Consider the following 27,026-nt stretch of genomic DNA (forward strand, 5'->3'; position numbering starts at 1 on the left):
ATTATTTTGTCACTGTAATAAAATATAAATAGTAAAACGTACATTGTTTAATGAAACACTAATCGAAAATTAAATAAACGTATTATGCGATGCGTTAAATTTTGTCTAAATTTCGTTACAGACTTTCCGAGCAACGTAACACTTTGCAAACGAAACATAGTTACCAAAGAAATACCCATCAACCAGAAATTAGCAACATCGTTCTTACCGAAAACAATTTCTCCGTCTGAAATCACAACAGAATAGAATTTTCCCATTTGAACATCGAAAATGAGAAACCCAGAAACGAAAAACAATGAAAAAGGACGGGAAGAGGTAGCTCCGAACAAAAGAGTAGCAAACGACCGCGCGAAAGCGGTCAGTCGGAGGACAGAAAAGAAAAGGAAAGAAGCTTTCGATGATAGTCGCGTGTTAGGTGAACGACCGGGCTGCACTCGTGCCGAAGAAGCCGCGATTCGAATCGTTGTTGCACACTTTGCTTTGCCTCTTACGTGTACGCGAAGAGACGACCGCAGACACACAACGTGTTCTGTCTGACCACTCGTGAATCCCTCCCGGGGAATCCACTTTAACTTTTTAACGAGGATTTGAAGAAGGACGTAGGCGGTGGCTTCGGGGCGGAAATGGCGAACTGAAGACAACGACAGTTACAGAGCGCGCGAACTCGTGGTGGTTTCCCCTCTGTTCCTTTCGTTTCTCGGGTATTCTTCTGAATGGTACCGGTGGCCCATTGCTACAAATATCACGAGAAAGAACGGTAAACCGGCAAATGCAAAGTCGCAATTCGTGCGTACGAAAGAAACTTGTATAAGATCGTCTATCGTATTTATCTCCGTAACTAATTCAGAAAAACCGACAGCCATTTTGAAGTGTTAGTCGATATCTGAATTTCCGAATTTTATTTTTGTTATTTTATGCTCGCTATGGAAGCATTTAATAAATAATAATAAATTTTGATTGCATAATTTTTTTGATAAATTCGAAGACTATAGACCCAGGCCTTGGAACAGAACTTAGAGTACCTTAAATATTCTTAGAGCTTTAAGTATACGGTTTTGTACGAGTTCCTCATATACGTATATGGATCTAATATATATCATGTATGGATGTACATTTTTCAAACATATGGATCTATACCTTTCAAACGTATGACTCTCGGAGCTGAGATTTTGTATTTCAGGTCCACCATGTCTCCCCATGATACCTAACAAATTTCATTTGGAAAATACAGCCTCTTTCTCTTTCCATCACCGCAACGATTCGGTTGTTCACCAATTTATGAATTTCTATTTTGACGGTGGCTTCGTCGATGTTTTCGAAACGGCGGCGGTCGATCGCGACGACAGAATCAAACAAGACTGAATGGAGAAACCGCGACGAATGGAGGTTTTAACGAATGGGTTTGTTGCACCGTGACACTTCCGTCGAACGTTCCGTTCTTTTTTCTGTTTCTTCTTTTTTCGTCGTTCTATTCCCTGACTTTTTGCTTCTTTTCTGTCTCCTATGCTCGCTTTTCTTTTCTTCTTGCATTTTGTTACGTTTGACAGATTATTTTCATTCGTAACAGTCTATCTTTGCGAAATTCTTGTTTCTCGTGGAGCAGCAGTTTGAACGAATAAGCCCAGTTATAAAAGAGAAGTCTATAATCTACAATCTGTAAGTTAATTGACCAATATTATTAGTTGGTAAATTATCCTGCAGGAGGATCTCGAAGCCCTTTTGTATCGCAAATACTTCCACGAACGAGACTTTTTTCCGTTTCTCTCACAATGGCAGGGAGTCATTACCATCAAAGATACGGCTAGGGCCGGAAGAATTTCGCCTGACGAACACGAACAGACCGAGGACAACTTGGTAAACCGAAGTTCCAGCCAGGAATACGTAGAGTCAACAGTCGTCCAATATATATTCGACCTGGTGAACTCGTACGGTTTGGCGTTAGGACTCGGTAAATAAACTCTGGTAAATAAAGCTACCTCTAGTTCGCATCCTCGCGAGCCGGTGAAGTGCTCCTTCTCGCTGCACGAGTGCCCACCACCGCACAGTCTACTGCACCCTCTTCTTAGGCTACCCCCGCCACTCAACCAGAATTTTATGGGGATTCCGTTAATGGGACCGGCGGGCAGAGGTGAGAACCTTCTTCCTGCCGCAGGTACCTCTTCAACTTTGCCTACTTCCACCATACTCTACGACCTGGCGAACTTTGTCTCGATTTGATCACCTTGTTTGTGGCGGAATTTTATGCAAATTGCGGTCGTTCGTTAATTATCTGTCGATTGAAGTTTGTCGAAGGATTTAAGGTAAGCTGAATTTATATTTTTATGATTAAGCAGTAATTTGTTATTTCGAGGATTGAACTTCGTTTTAGGGCACATAGAAATTTTTACAACCTTCTCTATCATATAAATTAGTATACCTGAATCGTACTTGTTATAGAAAATCGATTATAAATTCCCTTTTAAGGGTCAATAACTAATAACAAATTTAAATCCTATGGAGACCAACACAAAGAAGCTTCATGATCGACAGAATTTGCTTGATCTATAGAAGCTTCGTTATCTGTAGGTTCATTCACCCACAGGGGTTTCTAATTCCCGAGTCTTTATCGTGCAACTTCAATTAATCTAAATCGAGTTCTCAAATGTAGAGTGTTAATATAGACACTTTTGTAAGCGATACCTTTATATTCTCTGATTTGCATTTAAAATTTTGTATAAATATATAAAATTCCTCATTAATTAGTAACGATTCTATTTGCAATGGAAACTAAATTAAGGAAACTTACTATCGATTATTCACTATACCATTCTTAATTTTTAATCTAGAGAATTATTAGTATTAATTTAATAGTATTTAATAGTATTAATTTTTTATTTTGTCCTATTTTCTAACTTCATTTTCTTTCCTGTTTCCTAGACTCATATATAACTAAACGTTATTAATTACTAACAAATTCAATTGTAAACTTCTTCCAATTGAAGCTGCTGCAATTGCAAGCTGAATTTTCTAAAATTTCGGCAATCAAAAGATATAATTAATTATATATAATTATTAAAATCATGCAGTAGAGGAAATTCGAAGAAACAGATACGTATTGTCTCGACTTCTGTCCAGTTCCAAACAAGTACTTACGCACAGAGTTCGATATCGCTGGTTCCACGGTTTTTCCTCGAGAAATCGTCCAAGAAACCTCGTTCGATTTTACGAGCGTCCGTTCGTGACGTTTTCGCCGAAAGCTGCGAGGTTGGTGCCGCTGATTGAAATTCGCGGAAAATCGAGCATTCCTCGAAGCTCTGTGTCCTCTGCGACGCTGAAATTGCCGGACATTTGTTGCAGCCCTGCAATTGCCTTCTCTTTTTCTGACGTTCCGTGGAATACCAAGCCGTGAAACGTCCACTTGAATGGGATACGTCGTGGTCCGTGGAATCTGCGACGAATCGTCCGATTCTCCAGACGGAAGAATCGATTCATGGGATACGGACAGGAAAAATTGGCCGAGGAAACGGATGGGTAATTTTCTAGGAGCATTGTTTCGCCTGATCGTTTGCTCGATCAGATTTAGGATCTTTTCTATCGCTTCCTATAATGTATGTGCAAATTTCTCTCTGACACGTAAGAAATTTAATCGGTAGACCGCGGATTTTTCTGTATTTATGATAAATTTAAAAGTGCAAAATTACACAAAGTGCACATAATGGAGAAAAATATATAAACCATGCAAAGTGTACTTTACATAGTAACAAAAGTAACTATGTAAGTTCCATTTCTTTAATTCTCTTCATAAGACTGCGTAATCAGAAAAATATAAAAATATGAATAAACGATGAATAGAATAATGATAAAAATTTCCCAATTTTTATAGAATTAGTTTTCGATCTTACAATATTCTTATTTGATCTTACGATTCTTTGATATTACAATATCATTGCAAAACGTTGTTAATGTAGAACGACGATCGAAACGAAGAAGGAAAGAATGAAAAGAAATATAATCTTCCTTTAATGGATGTCTCATTATGAAGAAAATAGGAAGATACCGAGAAAGAAGGCAAAGAGTATTTTGTTTTGAATCCCTTTATAGCAGATTTTACGAGGATTCCCTTAATGTCGTTGACTAGGCAGCATCGTTTTCTTGGAAGAAACTCTTAAAACTGGATATTCCTTCGTATAACGTCTAGCCAGTGTACTTGACCGAGGAAGTTCCAACACGTTCTCAGCTTGGATTTATGACGGATAGCGAGACTAACAGTCGTGGAAAATATTTATAACACGTCTTTTATGCATGTCCCCAGTTATTTTTCTTACATTTTAATGCTTCTGTCTTTCGTTTCTCCATATTAAAAACATTTTGTGCCACGTGCACGAGGAACGACGTTCTTGACATTCTTCGCCATGGCAATATTTCACGTATGTATAAGTTTTAAATTCGCGAAAATTCTTGTAATATATCTCTTTTTATCATATAGATAAATTACACAGTTTTTTTAGAAGCTTAGAATTGTTTCTAAATCGTCTGAATTTGATTATCCTATATTTCTAATAGTTTTCTCTTCGATACTAGTAAAATCTCAGAAACTAAAGCCGTATTACGTGTTGCTATCGTAGTACAATTTTGGTATTTCTGCATAATAGATTTATTTCGTTCATTTCGATCACTCACTGAGTGAAACTTACGAAAGTGAACTGAAAGACTTCCAGATTCTCCTGTTAATCACGTCTCGTTCGATTAGCCGTCGAACAAAGGTTCGACAGAAATAATTCCGTGCCAATCAAACTAAATGGAAGATGCACAGACGACGAATGATACCTGCGCGAAGGAATCAAATTCGACAACACGAGTTACCACGCTGAAAATAGAAAGTCGACCAAGCCTCGCACTGTCATGCAGATTTTTAGCCTGATTTGATGGCAATGTAAAAATAGATGTTTCAGCTTTTCGTCTGCTTTTCTTGTTCTCGTGAGAATATCTACGTCCGTGAAACATAATCGAAAAGCTCAAGGAACATTATCACGGCTTGTAATCTTCGTGAATTTATCGAACAAAATATTTTTTCAAGTAGACTCCTTTTTTCTTTTGCCATCGATAGAATATTGAGTTTGTGAAATTCGAGGAACGTAGCGTTCTTCTTACTGATTATTTGTCACTTAGCTTAAAGTTTAAATCTTTAATTTTATTCTTCAATTTTATCAATTACTTCTATGTAGTATACCTTAGGTTTTCTTATTACAAGGCAAACGTAGTCAAAACGTATCGGATTCATTCTCATTTTCTAAAACGTGGACATTTAACAGAAGCCATTGCTCGATAAACTATCGCTTTCAATCGTTCTACCAACGATTGCATTTTCGTGTACCTTTCACCCCCAAAAATATTATCAGCAGAAAAAATAACAAAACACAAGTTCTTTCTAATTACACAAATTTATCACCAGCGAGTTTTTACACTCTCCATCACTGTCCAAAACAAGCCGATAACCACGACATCTCTGACAAGTTCTCAAGATTCATCAGCAACAAGAAAACGAAAACGCGTTGCGTATCTATACACGTGGGTGCTCACGCTTCTCGGCGCCATAACTCGATAATACTCGGTGACACGTTCGCGATAAAAGGTTGGCTGTATAAAAAGGCGAACACCGTACGCGCAGTACGATAAGACTGGTTTTTTAGCTGCGGTAAGTACGAGCAGAAAACGATTTACGAAGCTCAATTGGTTGGTGAATGGAACAGTGTCGATAAATACTCTTTCTTTACATACTGTTCTCATGAAATGAAAATCTTGATTTTTCACACTAGAAATATCATATTATCACACAGATCTTTTGTTTCCGTATAATATTACCAAAAACGTTTTTGGCGTAATTAATTAATAAAAGTATGCCGATGTTATGACAAAAAGTTGACTTTTATTAACATCCAATCATAATTATGTACGTCTACCTACTTATCTTCATCGCGTCACTTTCTAATCACAAGATGTTTCTATCATTCTTCCTTTTTTCGTCGTAATCAGTCAAATGACTGAATCTTCAAAGTTAAATTTTATTATCTGTTATTACTTATTATCTACTTATATTCTTGAAACAATACCAATATAGAAAATCTCAAAATTATTTCTTACAGTCTTCACAACACATTCTTCGTTTACCAAACTATTTACAAATAGTTTCAAACTTGCTCCAAAAAGCAACAGGAAACTTAATATCTCCGATTCTAGGCTAAAATAACGGTAGAAGATTGAAAAATTCGATTGAAAATTTCGAGCAATAACAATCGTAACACGATGAAACATCAAAATCTTGATCGGCGACCTTTCGACCAAGCAAATGATGTTTGTAACCCTCGCTGTCAGTCGCCAAAGGAAGAGCTTCATCTTTCATTCGAACGGTCCTTCTTGTCACTGCGACTCAAGGGTCTCGAAGGAAAGGTCCCTCTGTACGCTACTATTAATGACAACAACGAGGGTTAATTGGATTCGAGGTCACAATGGCCAATCAGAGACGAAGCGCCGAATTAATCGCGGCTTGTCGAGCTCGTCACAGAGTCACAGAGTCCTGAATCCACGCAGAAAACGGGATTATTCCCAGTGATCCCCTTTGACAAGCCGCCACACGAGCGATCGAAGAATTTGCTTGGCGACCCGCCAGTCACGGAGCATTCGATCCAATCACTTTCAGATTAGTTTTCTATCAACGATTATTTAGCGGATGATCTTGGATCTCTGGTGGAGAGTTACTTTTCGTTTCTCCAATGTTCGTCGAATATTTGCCTTCGTTCGCAGAATTAAAGAATGTTTGGAAGATAAAAAGGGATAAAGAAAGTTTCCGAAGGAGTTGCTGAAGGAAGATTTCCTTTTACAAGGATTGATGCTGTTCGTCTTTCTTTTATCGAAGCTTTCTTCTTGGAAGAATGCGAATCTTCTTTGATGGAAGACGAACAATGAAAAGCTAAATCATTATTCTAAAAGAGGCTGCGCAGCGATAGCGTGAAGTTAATCTTAAAGAACAGTTCTTAAAGTATTATTTTGTAGAATTAACATACTCTTTGTGTTACTCCAATATTCAGATCAATATTTTACATCTCGCACTCCGTTGTACAAATCGTAACGTCAACTTGATTCGAAAATCCTGAAAAGATGAAGCTAAGGAAGTTTGCTCGAAGCTTTACTCTAAATATAATTATAGCAGATAAATTAGTTTCACGCCATGACTCTATTCGATCAGACGAGTCTTTGTCCAATTAAAAATTCTCTTTGACGCTACAGCACAAGAACGAATTTCAACAAAGATCTGAAATATCAATCGAAAATACTTGCAAAGAAGACTGTTACCAACGTTACTTTCACAACATATTTCTTTCCGATTCCTGCTATCTAATCAAAGCAACCCTAAATTTACTCTAGCCCAAATTCCTCTTTCCAAACGTCCAACTTGCAAAAACAATGTCATTTATTCCAAAGCTGGCCGGCCCATCCCTTACTAATCTAAAACCTACCTATCGCAATGCCATCCTTACGAACCTGTTCTCGAGTAACATTCCATCCCCTATCATCCCGGTATCGATCAACTGGAAAAACACTCTGCTCGACCTTCGATTTCCATTAATCCCCGTGGAGTATCGAGTGCTGGAACTACACAGTGGGAGAGACAGAGGGAAGTCGGAAGCGCCACTCGGGCGTCCTAAAGCAATACGGGCGCACACAGGGCACACAATGTGGCATTGTTGGTCAATGGAGCTAATCTCTCGGATCTGGCTAGTCGGAATGGAATTCCACTCCGGTGCGGAGAAACAGGCGCGGAGAGAGCGGAGCAGCAAGAACGAGTCTAATGACGAGATGAGAGAGAGGATTGACTGGGGCAGAACAGAACAAGGGGTTGGCCTTTGGCCGGCATTATGCCAGCTAGTGTAATTCTGTGGTGAACGATCGGTTGACAGTTCTCTTCTGGCCCCATAAACCCTCTTTCCAAGGGGCTTCGATGAGGCTTACGCGCAACATCAGCCATTTACTGCACTCTGTTGAATGCTATATCGACCTGGCCGCACTGGTTTGTTCGATCCCTGGTTTTGGTTTAACGCGAAGGGAGAGAAAAGAGAAAGAGACGGAGGAATTGGAAGGATTGGTAGATAAAGGTAAGGAAAAATACGCTAGGTTATCTTCTGAATGTCGGTGGCTGATGCTCTCTTCGAGTGGTATATGCTTTTGAGTTGCGAGAAGGATGTTGCCAGGGTGAAGATAAAGATGAGCGAAACGGTCCATCGTTAATAATTGTCTTCGGGGAGGGAAAGAGCTGCGATTCTCGGTGTGCAGATTTGTAACACGAGCATTCGAAGCTTTTAGAGTCGAGGTCTTTTTCAATTTCGAGAGAAGTAAAGGGCAAGGAATAGGAGATCGTGCAGATAGAAATTTGTCGAGAACTCTTGTATTTTTGGCTTCTTTTTACCGCATAGTTTAACGTTTATATTCATGTAGCAAATATCGTACAGGTTGAACTTCTAAGGAATTGTAGCAAAAAAGCAGTGAAGTAGAGGAATTTGTATGAAATCTTCGACCATCGACCAGCCAATTTTAGATTTTTCAAATCTAAAATTTTTCAAACTGAAGCTTCCATTCTACGATAGTTAGAATGATGAACTCCGCTCGCGAATTTCAACGTATCTCGCATGCTTTATCGACATGCGCGTAACTTGTGCCAGTTCTTCGAACGATCGACCACGTTCAGTTACATCGGTCTACGCGAAAAGTGGTTGCGAGTATCGACAGGAAGTAGCTGGCAGTCGTTCCTGAACGATCACGTTTGAAACACTGTACATGGAACTGGACTACGTCACACAAATATTCAGAGAGTTCAGAATCTGGTCGATTGTTATCTGTGACCCGAATTCGCACTTTCGTTCGCTGGATCGTTTGAAATAAAGATGGCACGGACCAAACTAGTCACTATCCTACGACACGAAGGATTACATATATAGAATATTGACAAAGTGTCACGCTCATATGATAGACAAGGAAGGTATAGATTCAAAAATATTGCTTTGCGTTTTTCCTTGTCTTTCGCTCGCTGAATTTTCTACAATTATAGTAAAAATATCTTCGATACTAAACATTTTTAGACACAAATGCCTGAATTGAAATTGAATCGAGGTAAAAACAACATCCATCGATGCATATAAAGTAGGTAGTTCGATTCGTAGAAATAAAGGAAACCTTGAAACGTGTTAAATCTTTTTAAATCTCTAGGACAGATATTCTCTTCCATCTTCCATTGCTTTAGAACTATGATTCGTGGTTCAGTTGCGTGGGACGCTCTGTGTATTTTTTTTATAACGATCAACATTGTCCATTCTTCTGGGCTCTCCACGAATCTTCTACATTCCATGTACTACAGATTTGCTTCTTCCAAAAGATTCGTCACAAATTCTGATTGCACACAGATACAGAAACTACCAGAGAAGTATTGGCACACCATTGCATATTATTACACCATTACGTACGGATTTATCAAGTCGAAGTATATTAAATTTCGTATCATTTAGTAATACTCTCCTATAACTCCAAAACTTTGAAACCATGAAAATGAAACATAGACCCTGATGAAAGAACGCTTCATTGGGAAATGAGGATGTATGCCAAGTCTTTTCGTAACCAACTGTAAATGATCACAATCCCAGAAGCAACGTAGATGTTAATTCGACTAGGATCGATCAAACGGGTCGGCTACCAGGTCATCTTGATACGGAAGGCAGATTAATGACCATGGCCGGTTGCTTGCTTGTACGAGTTGTGTTTTCACCGTTGGAGAGATATCGATCAATTACGAGTATGTTTCAACCGGTATCACTTCGCTAATTATCTTGTACGTTCGTTAACTAATTACACTTTGGCGTTGTCTGGGAGTATCGACGATGATTTCGCCAAGACTGATTCTTGATGCTGCTTCGAGTTATTGTACCACTTTTGCCCGGCGCTCGTCTAATTATGGGGTTTACGTGGTACTCGTGAATTAGCCAGCACTATTCCGCTGAAACGTTTGAGGCGTGAAAAGGATAGAGATTTTTCTTAGAGCCGATGTTTCTTGGAACCTTAGTGTTCCGAGTTAGAGTTATTTTGATTAGACTGACTGTGGGAAATGTTAAAAGAAACGTGATCGATGACTCGTTGAGAGTTAAATTAATTTTCTCTTCTGTACGGTGCGGTGTGCGGTAATCATACTTCTTCCATCACGTCGAATCCGAATCTTTACAGAAGAAATTACTTTTGCAAATAAACCAAGCAAAAGTGTGTAACAAAGTGCAACATTATAAGTAGAAACATTTTATTTTCACAGTTTTCTAAATTAATATTATTATTCTATAAAATGAAATACTTGCAACATATTCATACGCTATGTTCAAAGAATTCATAGCATTTTAAGCAAAAATGTATCTATAATATGCAGTGGGAAAATTATTTCAATAAAATCGTCAAAACGCCGCAATGTATCTATTTATATACGCGTTATTATAAATTTTCAGCACATAAAAACCAAATATCTAGACCGATCAATGAAAAATCACTCTTTTGAGGTAAAGATCGAACTCTTTCTTCAAAACATCTCAGAAATATCTGCACGGTAACCCAAGTTCAATCGCATTATCTTGGCCGAGACGTTGGAGGTCAGAGGCAGCGTGCGGCGGGCATTTAATTTTCTTGCTGGCCAACGTAAGACCGGATGAAAGAAAGTTGTACACGGACACAAGGACGTTCGCCAGAGAAAATTCCAGACCGTGGTCGGGATATATATGGGTTTCTCAAAGAACTCGCCTCGCCCACGCTGCTGCGCTCGTCGCCGCAGGACGCGACGGTTTCCTCCCAGCTTGTTTTTCGTTCGCCGCGTCTCCGATTGTCTCACCGGGGCACACGGCTTTGCGATCGCACCGCGTTATCTCTGGGAGCGAGCTTTCTCATACGACAAGTAGATCGTGGGCGGTACATTAGTAGTTATCATCGACTTTAACAACTATCGAACCGAGTTACTACTTACGTACTTGCAGTCAACTGCTTCGTGATCGATCGGTTCACGGCGGTTCTAAGAAATGCCAGTGGCGTGACTCTTTGCGAAGAATTTTAATTCGTTCATATTTACGTGCTATATACTACTATATTGGAATTGAAGATACTTTTATATCCTAGTAGTATGTACTAGTAGCCGAAGCAGTTTTTTCTAATAGGAAAGAATATTCGTGTGAATTATTTAAACACTTGTTATTGTTATTTGGGATACGATTTTTGCTATGAGATTTAGATGTTTTCAATGAGGTGATCGTAATTGTACTTTTGCCAGTAATCGTAATTTTTGTGACAGTCGAGTAAACGATAATATGCCTAATGAAGCTTAAATTCATCGTATCACAGGCTCTTTCGATATTTATAGATTTTTCTGAACCAATTAAGAGATTTTGTTTTCTGGATCTTTTATTTCGTTATATTGTCCTCAACTTCTAAGAGACTAAAAAACTTGCTCTTAAGTCAGGTAGTTAAGTCTGTTTCATACCTAAAAGTTTGTTAAACGTATTCAGTTCACTCTTCCTTTTTTCTTTTTTTTTTTTACAAAGATTAAAGTCTCTTCTTAATGAAAAAGCAGTTTTTTTTATCGATCTGTCTTAAATCAATTTTTCAAGATGTTTTAAGTTACTCTTATACATCCAATTTCTTATGAGGTTTAAATTCGGTTTCAGATTTCTAAGTCAATACCAGATTCTTCTTAATAATTACTATGTAAACTATATAAAAAAAATTACCTAAATAAAAAGAAGGAAATTCTTCTCGTTTCTAGGTTTATCTCTGTAGCGGCACTCGACAGTAAACTTTCCAACGGTTTCTGTCCCGTGGCCCGCTACACAAAGACCCTATCCTTCGGACAAGATGATTGCCAGATGTCGGCACATCCTCACGGAATATTTTCAGCTAGCCCAAAGACTCGCTATAAATCTTACGATTTGCTTAGCTAAGATTCTTCAAAGGAACAAATAATCCTTGTTCTTCACATACCACGGAAAATACGGGAAGTCTGTTTTCCGCACGTACGATTCTTCTCGCTAGCAACTTTCTCTCAAGGGCGGTCAGCACCCTTCTCCAACCACCAAACAGAAATTAACCAATTAACAGCAACACCCACTTCCCTCGCTTTCCGAACCGAGGCACTCCTCGACGAATCCGATGATCTGGTATCCTGGGACACACCCCCGGAGAGTTTTCCTCTGCAGCATCATCGTGATGGAGAGTCAGAGTTAATAATCGGCTAGGGTCCCGCTAAGCATCGTGAGCAATCATCGTCCGAACCGACACCGCACACCGATCAGAGTCGAACTATTAGCCGCGAATCACGAATCGATAATTGTAACCACGCGTCGTGCGCCAAGTGTACGCGTCGAATATAAGTGTGAATAAATATCTTGGTTCTTAAACATATTCGAGTGTTCCTTCAGTACCTATCACGACCTACCACACCTCATCTCTATTGCTTAAAACGGCAAGAACTTTCCTGGCTACCCGATAGGCCTCAGTAAATATATCTCTTTTCTATTCAAAACTTCCCGATCTCGTTTTGCTATTTTTTTTCAAACACAATTTCCCATTCTGATTTTAAATACCAAATTCTCCGTTATTTCTCACAAATTATACAAAACAAAGAACCACAAACAAAATATTACGTAAAATAAGAAATTTAAACTGACATCTTGTTTCGCTAAAAGCAATTCTCCAGAACTATTACTTATTGTACAAACAATTCTACGGTTATTTTCAGAAATAGTTTTAAAGCAACTCTCTATCCTTTGTCGGGCAACTTGTCTCAATCCCAGAGAATTTTGCGGTTTAAAACGCGTTCCGCGGTAGACAAAGCGAGGCGTGTCCATTCAGCAGCGAGGTCAGAAAGCCAGGATAGAGTGGACACGATTGCGACCACGAGGCCGAAGCAAAACGTAACGAATGACGAGACCAAAAGTCGTAACTCTGTGCCAATGGCCACTCCCACGTATCATCCTGTGTTCCTTGGAGAACCGATCGTCTCCCCTGCGTGTTCGCGTGTTCACGCGAAATACTCGCTCGGTAATCTCTGCCTACCGACCTCTCTATACGCGTTATCAAACAATGGCGTAGTTAGAGGCGTTTCGTTGAAACGACTTTACCTTTGCAATTAGAATTTAACCGCTTGCAATTATTTACGTAAATTATATTTTCAATGGAAACCACTAAATCGAGAATTTTATACATTCGCTGTGAAATATCGAAATATTTGATAAATTTGAAAATTTATTTTCTTATTAGTCTCTGTTTTATTTTATCTTTCTTTCGTTTCAATGTCAATTCGATTCTCTCTATCTCGTAGGTAATTTTGTATCTTTTATAAATGATTCTTGTAGCAGGAAAAATAAATTGTTCGTTGTATTCTTTGCTGCGTGAATGTTACTTTATGTGAATTTTATTGATCACGCACGGTCAATGTGGATTTGATTCGCTTAAATTACTCTACTGTTTCAAGTGCTTCAAATTGCATACCGACGCCACTGATCCTACGACGGCGCAAGGATATTTCTATTACTTCTTACTATTTCGCAGCTTCCCGGACCGCGCCAGAGTCTCAGCTGGTATCGACGATCTGCAGCACAGACAATAGAGAATGAATTAGTGTCTAGATGCAACAATGACGGGGGCGAACGTTTGTTTAAAGCCTAGGCGGTAATATTTTCTTTGCTTTAACGTTGCGATATTAGATAATCTTCGAATAAACGCATAAAAACAGTATTAATTGCAAATTGATTCTCAAATTCATATCAAAAGTCTGAAAAATAATTCAGTGTCACATTTAAATTAATTCACTTCGCGACAAATTTTATTAGACAAATCCAAAATCTAATGGAATAAAATTATTCCAATACTTAATAAACCAAGACTAGCGTATTATTGTAAGACACTTTCCATTTGTAACAAGAATTGGAAGAATGAAAACGTATGGATTTTCTATTGGCAACAATCAATGATAATTAGTACTTTGTTATTTTGGTGTTAGTAGTTTGAGTATATTTTATTTCATAATTCATTCTTCTAACAATATCATTTTATTAATTACAACATTTTCGTATCGTAAGTACGATATTAAATAATTCATATATCGGGTCATCAGATATCAACTTCATATTCAAAAAATTAAAAGCAATTTCATCGAAAATACCTGTACAATTACAAGAACTTTGTACTGCAAACTACAACACAGACATGTTTCTCTCGCTCGTCGCAACATTGTAAAGCATTCTCGAAAAAACAAGCTACTGGAGCTTAAACAATTACCACAGTCCTGTTAGGTGGGAGGGGGTGCATAAAAAAAAGCGAGAGGCAATTTGTAATTTCCCGCGGCAAATGTCTTGGCACGGTCGTACCTACGACTATCCAGTGAACCCTAGTCGCGTGTAAGCGCGAATTCCCAGCTTCGAAGCACTTTGCAATTTTCATTATTTCCAAGTATACACTCAGCGAATGCAACCAAGCTTCGTTCTTACGTGGAAATTACCTCTTCTCCTCGACTGTTTGTTCTTCCCCGGTAGCGTTCAATTTCGTGACAGAAATGTTGCCGCCTCTGTTCGCGGACAATTCACAGGAAGATGGTGCACACGAAATTCTATTGGTCGCTCTCGTGAATTTTCACTCTGTGTTTTAAACGCTCATTTGATACGTTTCGTGGCCGATGTATGAATTACGAATTCTTAATTTACGAATCGGAGCTACTCGTGCGCTTGTAGATTTTGGTTATTCGGTTATTTGGTTACTTGAAGATTCTAAGGTAGATTCAGCATCACGAGTCAGACAGGAAAGAATGTGGCATTGTATGGTTGTTTGCGTTTCCTAGCTCGATATTCTTATTTGATTTATTATTTTTTAAGGATTTTCAAGCTTGCAAGTTTGTACACTAATTAGCAGTGTTTTTGAAATTTATACGTAGCTTTCTATTGAAAATTTATCGTTTCAAATAATCAGCGAACCATTTGTTGCTTAATTTCTATGGTAAAAGTGTCTGTAAAATTTACAACACCGAGTAAGGGAAATAAAAGATTGATGTATCTCCTGCTAGGAATATTTACTCGTCAACGACAAACAGTATAATTTAATCTCAAAAACAAATAAAAATTGTATGCGATGTATGGTATGTTTGAAGAAAAAAGTAAGAAAAGAAAACGCAATGAATGGAATGTCGGACATACTGAGTTCCTATTAAAAACTAAATAAACGATACAAACACGAATTTAAAAAATTTGAATTGTTCAGTGGTTGAGCCATGTTTTCGTATTATTGTAGTATATATCTCAGCTTTCGTATGGTCAAGATTCAGACGTATAATAGCATCTACGAAGAGTAGACTAACGAAACGAAACAAAACGGGAACGAAAATAGGTGGAAATCTATCAAAGACGTTCCCGATTCAGAAAAATGTTTTCAACGGCCGCTGTTGCTGATGCGTTTCAATTAAGCTGCCGTAAAACTTCTGCTATACCAAATCGTTGGAGCATGTAATAAAGATTCGATAAACGTTGCCCGGCGATAATCAGCTTATCGATAATCGATCCGATCGACCTTTTTGCCCTCGCGAAATTCCTTTGGACCTGATTCTGTCAAACTCCGTGAATCGCGAAAAATTGTCGAATCAACTGACAAATCGCGAACTATTTCTTCTGATGTGAGCATCTAGCCGATTTGAAAACGTATTTTTATTGCAACATGTCACGATAGAGGAAAAATATACGTATATGTGATTACGAAATAAAAGTATTTAATCCTAAAAATAGTTCACTTGACTTTTCCATTTTGTTAAAAATGAATACAATTTTTGATGCGTTCTACGTTATTTTGAGGTCGTGAAATATTTCGTGACAACATCGTTGGTCTGCATTATTTCAGAAAATTGTTTTGTGTACAAATTGAATTTTTCATTGAGATCTATTCGAATATTCCTCCATTTATTTCTGTTATAATAAATGATGGATATTTACAATGTTTTTATTCGTAGGATTTTTATATTATCCACGAAAAACCATGCTGCCTGGCCAGAAATCAAATTCTGTGTCTGGCGAAGATACAGCTGTACACGGTGTTCTATCGAGACTCCTGCTGAGTTCTCTTACTTTTTCTTAATATCTGTCCCCCGCGTGGATTTATGACATTCCAGGAAGCTTTCCCTGATACCGTGTATTTTGTATTTTTCGTAGCAAAAGAGCATTTTGATTTCGTCCGTCGCTGCTTGAAGAAAAATCTTGTTTCCTTTCTTGGTTCTTAAATCTGTCTTATCATTCCCTTTGAAACGAATTTCCATAAATTTCTACACGCATGCGTATGTTTTTTCTTTTTAACGTATGCACACAATTTACCCTGTTTTTAACACGGGACTTTGTATCTTTTATCACATGAATAAGTAAAATAATAATAAAATCCTTGTATATTACAATTACGAGAAGAACATCTCAAATAAAATAAGTTACCAGCCAAACAAGAAGCTGATGGAATTTTTTAATTTTATAACCATTTATCAAAATGATCTAATTGCGAAGAATAATTCAAATATTCGAGAAGAGTTTCGAGGGAAATTTTATAATACTTGACAATTTTTATGCTGTTTATTTTATTTATACCCTCTAATATCCTCTATTTAACAGATAAGTATTTTGAAAGTTACCAGCAATACAGAAATTTTGCTGGTAACTATTAATAAAATTTATGTTCTTAAAAGTACAGTGAAAAATTTAATAAATAATCAAAGTACATATTATCCAATTATAAGAATTTAAGCTCTAAATAAAGGGAAGGTAGCATTATTTTTAAAAAATATTACAGAAGAGTTCCTAAGTATCTAGATCAAGCATCCCTTACGCAACACTAATTTTATGCAATCAGTAAAAATTGATATTTTTACAGGTACGTGGAAGTGATGGTTAAAAATAAGTTAGACCGCTGAATTTATCGTGCATACGATCGATCTTTCAAGCGATTATCTTCGATAATCCGACAACCAAGTGATTGTTGAAGCTTTTTGGCGGAACATAGGTGGACAGAGGCCAAAATTAGGCTTGACGTAATATTTTTAAGTGTACCGCGAGTTGTTCTCCGCCCCCCATCGACCGATCGTTCGTCAGCCGCTGGACAGGTTTTCGGGGCTGTTGCAATTTGTATCAATTCAACTACAGTTAAGCCTCGACTAACGAGCGACTGTCCGACATGAAAAATTATCGGCGATCAATAAAAACCCGTGGAAATAAAGGCATTGTATATTTTGCAAAAATATATCTTGTAACGCTGTTTCGGTGATGGCGGAGATAAATTACTCGCGCAGCGGGTAATTGTTACAGCTGGTGATAATATTAATTTCCCTACGCGAAAAACCTGGCCCTCCTTTCGATGGATTTTTACCAAATGTTTCCTTTCAGGTTATAGTAAACTGTTAATTATTTACTCTGCCATAAACACATTTTTCATATTGTTTTCTGTACCAACTTTTTATAGTTAACGCGTTTCATAATTAAAGATTGGACAAAATTTCCATTGGAAAAAGTCTATAATTAGATTTTAATTATAAATTAATATTAGAAGATTATTATGAAATATAACGGTAGGTCCAGTCTTAACGCAGCTTCGAATCTTACGTTTACACAAATTAGTCCACAGGATTAAGATTTCATCTGTCATTCAAATTTAGGTGTACGTTGCTGTTACATTTTATTTATGTGGTTTAATATTGCCCACAATCACATGTTGCAATGCTGTCTAATCTCGTCAGAGCTCTTTGAAAATTTCTAGCAATTAGAACACTGAAAATTTTAATTCAATAAGTTATTTGCTATCTACCAATTTAATAATTGCGACAAATATTAATTAATCCTACCTAGATCATAGTTAATCTCTTAGATATCTGTGAAAATTTTTGTACAAACTCTTTGAAACTTACTGAGAAAGATTATTTGTTACATGATAAATTAAATCTATTTATCCTAGTTTAAATAGAATCCAACATGAAAGGATATACATATATTTTCTATATTTCCGTGAATGCGAGAAATTTCTATATTTCGAAGATAATCTTATTCAAACATATCGATAACATATTAAAACATAGTATCACTTTTTATATAAAATAATTACTGGCCAGTGGTGACAGGAAAATTCAGCTATAATCAGTAAATGCTCCTCGTTCGAACGTACGGTTCGCTTTAATTATGATACCAGCCGATTGCAATATTCATTCGCCCTGGTAATTGTCCGCCAATCAATTTTCAAGGGTGGCTAGTTATGTAATTGAATATTTGAAGCGAAAGGTCAGAGAATATACTGTGTTTCCATGCTCGTGGTGAGTGGCATTTCAGCTGGCAATTATAGTCGGCTTCGTTACATTGGTTCGTGAAATCCAACGATTTCAATTAGCTTCTACTTTATCCACGATCGATTTAACGTAATCGTTGACTTTGCTAAGAAACAAGGAACCGTGTTACAAAGCCGCATATGCATTTCTTTCGGAATCAAATTAATCGTCGATGGTATACTAACTGTCCGGTTACTCGATAACTGGATTTTGTAATTTTCTTGTTAGATATTCGTGAGTTTTCTCATTCCATCGAGGTTTTTCTTTCGCTGATGCGTGCAATGTTCGGCCCGTGAATATAAATTATTCACTGTTCTGCCAGCTGGATTTTCGTTATTGCTACTTCTACGCAGAACTTCCAATCAGTTTTATTTCGAGTCGATTTTACGAACCGATGCTGCGTTTTTGCACGATAATCTCTGTACTCTTTTCAGCAAAAACTTTCGCCGATGAATTACATACTGCGGCCGCCGTGAAACTTTGCCATTTAACTTCGATTTTACGTATTACGCAAAACGTGTTTGCAAATTGTAATTACTTTTTCGACAATGCGTGATGAATTAAGGCTAATTAAACCGCACGAACTTCCCAATCGGGAAAAGTTTTATATTGAAACCCGGGCTCGGCCTTCTCGCGATACCGAGGCGCTTTATTGGACCAGAAAATTATTTTTTTTTTCACCCTTTGTATCGAAAAATGTTTCTCTAAAGGTCCGTACTAAAAGAGGCTCGTTTGATAATGGCGGTATCTATTTTCTTTTTTTACAAATTTTACCAAAGCACCATCAATCCTTCTCTTGCACAGTACCGTCGTCCAATTTAAGTTTATTCAAACCATCTACGCAGTGAATCACAAAATATTTTTCTTATTTTAGTTATTGATTTCAAGACAGTCCTTAAAATGTCTAATATTATTCGTAATATTTTAAAAACGTTGCAGCAATCGATCCTTTCGGAATATTTTTAAAATCTTGTTTATCGTTACATGTGCCTCTTAAAACAGTGCCACTTCGTCTTGCTGAGTTTCTGTAGTATACTAATACTCTATAATACAATGCTAATTTTAAACGAAACAATAAACACAGCTGATTTATCTTGAGACGATTGCGCAAATATCATCCAACAAACTTAATTTACTAAATTCATAGCACAAATCAATAGCAAAATACCTATACCCGCAATATCGACATCTTCATTGACAACCTGCGTATTTCAAGTTGATTAAAATGTCCTATATTTGCCCCGATGCTAGCTAATTACCAAACCGAGTTCTACCGTATCAGCTTGTCAAACGTTTAAAAAATAAAGTTACGAAATTATATCTAAGAGGAGAAGATCTACGCTCTCCATAACGTGTAACCCCACTTTAAGACACACCCACTTATCTTCCTCAGAATCTTAATTTCCACCTTAATTCGCGCGATAGAATGTCGAGACTCGTCGGATCTGCAGGAAAGAGGGTCTGCAGAAAACTTTCGTCTGCGGTCGAGAAATAATGGAAAGGTGAGGATGTTTAATTGGCCGCGTTTCATACAAATGTATTTCATTTCACGGGCGGACGATCGGCACCGATGCTTTTTCGTGAGCGAAGATTTATCGAGGTGGTCCGCCTTTTCCTCCCGCGCTAGGGACATTATCCAACGCGATGGCGGCGCTTCTCCTTCACAATAGATTCCTTTGTCCGACCTAATAACACGAGATATCGGAGCTGCCCTCCCGTATCCGTCGATCGGGTCACGAACAACCGCGTCGCGATACAATAATACGTCCGATCGTTTTCGATAATACCACCGAGGAGAGAAACCTTCCGATGATTTAGCACGTATCGCCGCTTCGGGAACGCACGGTCCATTGAAAAATTCTCTGCTGGACCCTGCCATCTCCCCCCCCTCTCCTCCCTCTATCTCTGTCTCTTTATTGTTGCAGAAACTCCGAGCGGTCGGCTTTCGTTTCTCTTTTGCTTTCGGGTTCTGTTCAATTTCGAACCTCTTTATATCGGTCAACTGTGAGGCTCGTGCAAAGCGTTGCGAGTTATTCGAGTTGATACGGATTGTAACGGGTGGTGCGATGGTGGAACGTGAAGATATTCAAAAGCTATTGCGGGATAAGGTCGTGTTCGGATAGTTCGATGTCCTTTGTGATGTAGAGGACGGTCTGTAAATTATGGTACAAGTGGAGCAAGAAAATTCTGTGACTCAAAATAGGAAGAGAATGAAGAATAAAAAGAAGGATGGAATTGTGTTGGAGACTTGGGTTTTGAGAAAATTGAAAATTTCCGAATATTACGTGCATTTGCTTAATTCTCAGTTAGATAGTAGTAGATAATCCATGGCAAGTTATTTTATATATACGAAAATAAGTCGGAAATGTAGATGAAAACTTTGATGTCCTGTATGTATAGCGAAATAATTGTGATGTATCGAGTGAAAAAGTAATGCCGATTTTCTATTGTTATGAAATAAACGAGGAAAGCAGAGATATCGCGTAGGTTTGCTCTTTTGTACAAAAATGAGATAGACACAGGAAAACATTGGATTCATATCCAACTAGATGAGTTTTTAATTCTTTATGTGTTTCACTTGTCAGATTTGATTTTTATTTGCAACTATTGTTCAAACGGAAACGAATATAGGCGCGTGTGTTTCAAGCTCGAAAAACAGATAAAATATTTTTGCCATTTAGAATTGGTGGCTTTCTATGAAAATTACTTTGCCTTTTATCCTATGTGTTCAGATTGAAAGCCACCCTTAACAGAATGACTGAATCGGATCATTGATAAGGGCTGTGTTTTAACACATTGTTGACCGGCAATTTTATTGAGAATTTATCTCATGTCACCGGGTATTATTTCGTAATTAGGTATGGAGGTAAAACAATATAAATAAACTTTAATAAATTTTATTTATTATTCAACTTTTAATATTTCTTTTTCGTATGATAAACGGTGTAACAGTTACCTACGTGTAATGGTACACAACAGCTTTTACAAACACATTTAGTACAGTACATTTTATATGCATTGAACAAGGTGTAAAAATGCTAATTTTTTGGGCCACTTTAAGGTTAAACGACGCTGATGCGAAAAAACGCATCACGGGTTTACTCGTGGCCACTCGTCGGCAACGTTTGGCCATGAAAACAAGAGTTCATGAATGACAGAGAATAACCTGTTTCGTTTTAATATATCCACCAAAACTTTTTGCTCAACAATTACCATTACCATTATTGTAAGAATTCAATTACCATCTTTGGAGTACTTAAGATTCTCCGTGAGAAAATAGCTACTGTCAAGAAAACGCTTCTTCGACAGCGTGTAGAGAACGGGATATCGCGGCAAGCTGGTGGTACAAGAATTTTCAACAGTTACCATGTTACGCTCGAGCGGAGAGACGCGATACGATATTGTCGAGTAAAGACGGACGCGGAGAAAAACGAAATGGAAATCAGACCGCGTCGTTAAACCACGCGAGTAGGAAACTACCCCCCGGCTTTACTTACAACTTTCTTACCGTCAACTTTATATCTTGTCCCCTTTCGCTTTTCCCCGTCTGTTCGTTTCGTTTCTCCCTGTGACCCGTCAGAATTCGCGAACAAAAGCGTTGCCACCCGTTCGTGGAACTCGTATTTTCCAATGCCTTTTCACCCTTCTTCACTCTCCACCCTCGACGCATTATCGCGGCTTTCGCGTGCAAACGAAAATACCTCGTAACTTCCGCGACCTTCACGACTAGACTGCGGCTGGAATTTATTTTACGACAGCATCGAAGAGAGGCAGAGGAAGTATTTTTCTATTTTCTACAGGGATGAAAGTGTGTTATACGAGTGGAGGTTTCGGTTCTTCAGAGAGACAAATAGGGATGAGAACTAAAAATAAGATCAACGCGTTAATAGTTGAATAATTCTAATCTACGTAGGATTGAAAGGTAATTCAAATTTCAAGCAACTGCCGCGATTGATATTGGAATTTATTTCATGGTATGTTCACAGAAATGCAAGAATTATTTATTTTGATTTGACAGAGGTGGAGAATGCTCTCGTGAAAATGGTGGTGGTTTCGGCTCTTATAAAGAATAAATTAGAACAACGACTGGATTACTGGGGATGAAAAATAGAATTCAGAATAGAACATTGAATTTAGTTGATTCGCTTGTTCGGTAATAACGTTGGATCGTTTTAATGGAACCCTCATTTGTCACGGTTTCAAATATTTATTGGATCGAATTGGCTTAGAAATAGCACGGGGTTAATTTGATGGTCGCATGAGAACTTAACTGTACGTGATAAAAATATATGTTGTACGTACGTGGTCTTTACAAATGGAGGATAAGTGAGGATCAAGAGAGTCGTGAACACATCCAATTATTGTTGTTAATCTATTATCAGATATAGTTCTTTATTATTTTATGTTGAGGTTGACTGATAGAGGAACGAGTGGATGAATTTGTAATAGAAAAATATATTGAAATAAGTAAAGGTATAAGTATAAGTACAGGTATAGTGTATGCTGGTCCAGATCCTCACTCTTACAGTGTTACAATACAATAGGAATAAGCTATGATAGGGAGCACGTTCATATATTTATAGCAAAGGACATGACCAAAAAGTTAACCTTGTAGCTCTAGCTGAAGGCTACAAGAAACAGCAATAGAAATCTACTTATAGTTCTTTTGTTTTTAGACCTTGTAATCCAAAACATAATTTATATTCAAGAGCACAATAATATGGACCTCTCCTTATTTCGAATTTTTTGTTTCACTAAATTCTATTCTCTTCGTAACAGCGGTCTCCAGGTCACGGATATACAAAAGAAAAGGTGTAGAGTTCTTTTTGAAGTAATTACTTCAACATTTTATCTTCCACTTTACGAGCAAAAATCTGTCCGTAACTCGATATTCATTCACAATTGTACTACAAATACAATATATGGACCGATAGACGTACATATGTAAGAAAATTCTATTTCGTACCAATGAAATGAGAAAATTCCAAGCGAAATGAATTCGATGGTAACAGTTTAACCAACGATCGTCCGCTAAACAGCGTTTAAACGAGGATTCTTAAAGACAGGAACGTAATAATATCGAGATATATGTTTTATGCCAGTCGAAAGCAGATGCAAGAGCAATACGAAACCAGCTCCTTAGGGACGTCCAACGCATTTACCCCCGGCGTCCACTTTACAGAAGACGAACGGAGCCACTCTCCGCCCATTACTTACTCAAGTAGACTGCACTACACCGTGAAATCCCCTTTCTTTTCGCCCCGACGTCGCTGAACTGCTATTTACGCGCGACCAAGGACCGGGAATCTTTTTCTCGGTGAATTTAACAGCCCTCTTCTTCCTCGATCGTTTACGAATTTTCGAACGATTTCCACGGCTACTTTGTGCACGAACCGCTTAACGACTTCAACGGAATGTCATCAGACTTGAAACGACGAAAATCAGACAAAACTCTCGGTTCTTACGGTTTCGAAGAAGATTGAACTCGTAGAGAAAATAGACTTTGCTAAATTCGTTAATAAAGTATCATATTGATCTTTATTATTGAATCCTATCGATGGGATTTGTGAGAAGCGTTTTATAAGAAGTTTTAAAATAAATCTAATTCTTTCAGTAGTGAAATGCACCCCATGTTCTTGTAAATTATAAACGAATACAAATAATCTATAACGATCTTCGATACAATTAAAATTACTGCATACCAACGTAATTCTACCAATCGCAAACAACATAGCCAAAAAGTTGTTTCAATTAATCGTCTGTTACACGATAAATCCACTGTATCGTACAGATGCATCGAGGTTCAAATTCTCCCTGTATTAACATATTCCATAATACGAAGCTTTGTTATCTCAAAATTCTCATAGAGGAGTGCACACATAGCTCCTATTGCTTTCGATAATGAAGCCTCCATCGTGTCAAGAATTTCTACCGCGCGGAGTACTTATAGTCAAATTAACGTCGTTACGATACATCTCGCGTATATTCCCAGGAATGAACCCTCCGCTATACCTTCCCGTTATTAGCGTCCCGAACACCTGCTGATCTAGCCGATGTAGAATACCGCGTATCGCGCGTTTACTCAACCCTTGGCCGCTCGTCTTTTTGCCATGGCCGCAACATTGAAGCAACTCCGACACGTTGGATCGTAACTAACCGGCCAAGTAGCTCGAAGGAGCTCGTCGAAGCTCGCCAAGAATAAACGTATTTCAAACTGATTTACACAGCTAATTCGAGAGGTATGCGCCAGGATGGTAATCGAAGCGATTTCAGATTACACCCGGAGTTCACTATTCACCGAAGGAGGAAGCCGCGTTGACGGCAACTTGTGTCGTTCAACCGCGTCCAGTTACTTAACAGTTAGAACTATCGAAGTCGTCGATATCACCAATTTGTGGTTTTTTGTGTGAATTTTATAGATTTATGATCGTGCATTTTGGAAATTTGTTTCCGATGATTGTCTTTACTTTGGACGTTTCTAGATATTTTTGGACTATCGGAGAGAAAGCGAAACGACTAATCCGTGATTTTCCAGACAAATTTTGTAGATTTACAACGATGTCTTTTTGAGATTTTTGTCTCCGTGGTTTTATTGATTTTCAAGACTTTTATTGTTAAAACCGTCGGTGGGGAATTGAAATAACTCGCAGTATTTTAAAAAAGTTTTACAGATTTACAATGTAAGATGCATTTTTCCCTATTGATTTTCTATAGTTTGAGTATTTGTATTATTAGAATTATCGGTTGGATAAAATGAATCCTTTATCTTACGACATGAAATTATATTCGCGCGAAATTGGACGCAATTCTGACTCCATAAGAATACGTTGTAACGACATTCAAATCAATTCCTAATAATAAATTTCATTTTCCATATTGGCAATTATTAAGCAAATTTTCCAACGGTATAGTAAGAAATAACTTTACTTAATTTACAAATAATTAAATTACTGATTGCTGATGTTACCAGCAATTAGTTCAGAGTAATAGGTATGCGAGAAATTACAAATATTGAACACCTTACAAACGTAATTTATTTTATCTAAATACTTCAATTAATTCTAATATTGCAAATCCATGTCGATTTGTGTGTTAACGTGAAACGTATTATAACCGCGCTTCTCAAAAATTCTTTTCGTAGAGATAGAAAAGATATCGAGAGCGTCTCCGCCTTTCCCGTGTTAGAGTACTTCTTGTTGGTTTTCATAATTGCGATACAAGTTGGTTTTCAAGGGGTTCGTAGATAAATGAAGATTGATGATAATTATAAGTAGAAGTTTGCTGTAATATCAGAAATGGCAACATGGCAGATGACCTCAGTGTTTTATACATGTACGTGACGCATAATAAATGAACCAAGTGCACAAAAATAAAGAAAAGAAAGAAACGATTTGGCTTGATATCTGTGATGTACATACGTATAATTATGAATGAGCCAAGCACTCACAAATAAAGAAAAAAGTTAGGCTTCGTATCTGTGATTTACATCGTTATAAATGAATCGAGCACTCGAAAATAAAGAGAAAGAAACGATTCATCTTCGTATCTGTTGCACGTATAATTATAAATGATCGAAGCCACTCAGAAACAAGAAAAAAAGATTCGGCTTCGTATCTATGATGCACAAAGTTATAAATCAATCAAATGCTTTAAAACGAATTTAAACAAATATGATTCGAGTCCGTGTCTGTAGTACACGTAATTATAAATGAATCAGCAACTTGAAAACAGAAAAGGAACGACTCGACCATCGAACAATTATTCCATTCTCTCTTCCTTGATTCTATACCAAACTAGTTAAAATTTTAACGAAACGATCAGCTACGATATCACTATGAAACAGTTATGCGACAGATTTATTCCTATAATCTTGTGCTAAATTTACTACAATCTTAACGAAACGTTCACGAAGAGCGTCAATAACTCTCTACTAGAATTATAAGGAAACATTTCCGAAGGACAAGTGATGCTACAACCATCGAACAATTATTAGCAAGATCTCTCACGAAGAACGACAATGCGATCATCGTCAATCGATTATCTGATAAAAATCTGTAAATCGTATATCCTATACTATAATTCTAACGAAACGTACTTGCACGAAAAAAAGTAACCGCTATCGAGCGATTATCCAAAAAATCTATTTCCTCTTGAAGTTTGTACCGGTATGCGAGAATTTCGCAATAACAACTGTTATCAAGAAATTATTCAAAAAATCCGTTTCCTCGATATCGCGTTAAACGCGTGTTCCAAGGAAACGTTGTTGAAGATTAGTAACGCTAAAAGGCAAGGAAAGATGAAGAAGAGAAATGTCCATAACGGATCACCGTGCGTAAATATTGCCGTAAGGACTGGTCGCGGTTGAAAAAGAAAAAAAGCGAAAGGCAATTTCTCCGCGCAATTATAAATATACATTTTAATTACGCGATGCGTTTAAGCTCGCCGCACCTGTGTGGCGCTGTAATCCTGTCATACAAATAGATTAGATGCATCCTGACAAGAACGAAGGTACTGAAAGCTACTTGTAACTCTAATCTCTCTGTTGCGTATGAACGCATCAAGGTACCAGACAGTGCCTGCTCGAAACACTGACAGACTGCTATATAACTTCTCTTGTTTTGGCGCGAGGAATTATCGAGCGTATAAATTA

The sequence above is a fragment of the Bombus vancouverensis genome, chromosome 8, assembly GCF_051014615.1.
Source record: "Bombus vancouverensis nearcticus chromosome 8, iyBomVanc1_principal, whole genome shotgun sequence".
NCBI lineage: Eukaryota > Metazoa > Arthropoda > Insecta > Hymenoptera > Apidae > Bombus > Bombus vancouverensis.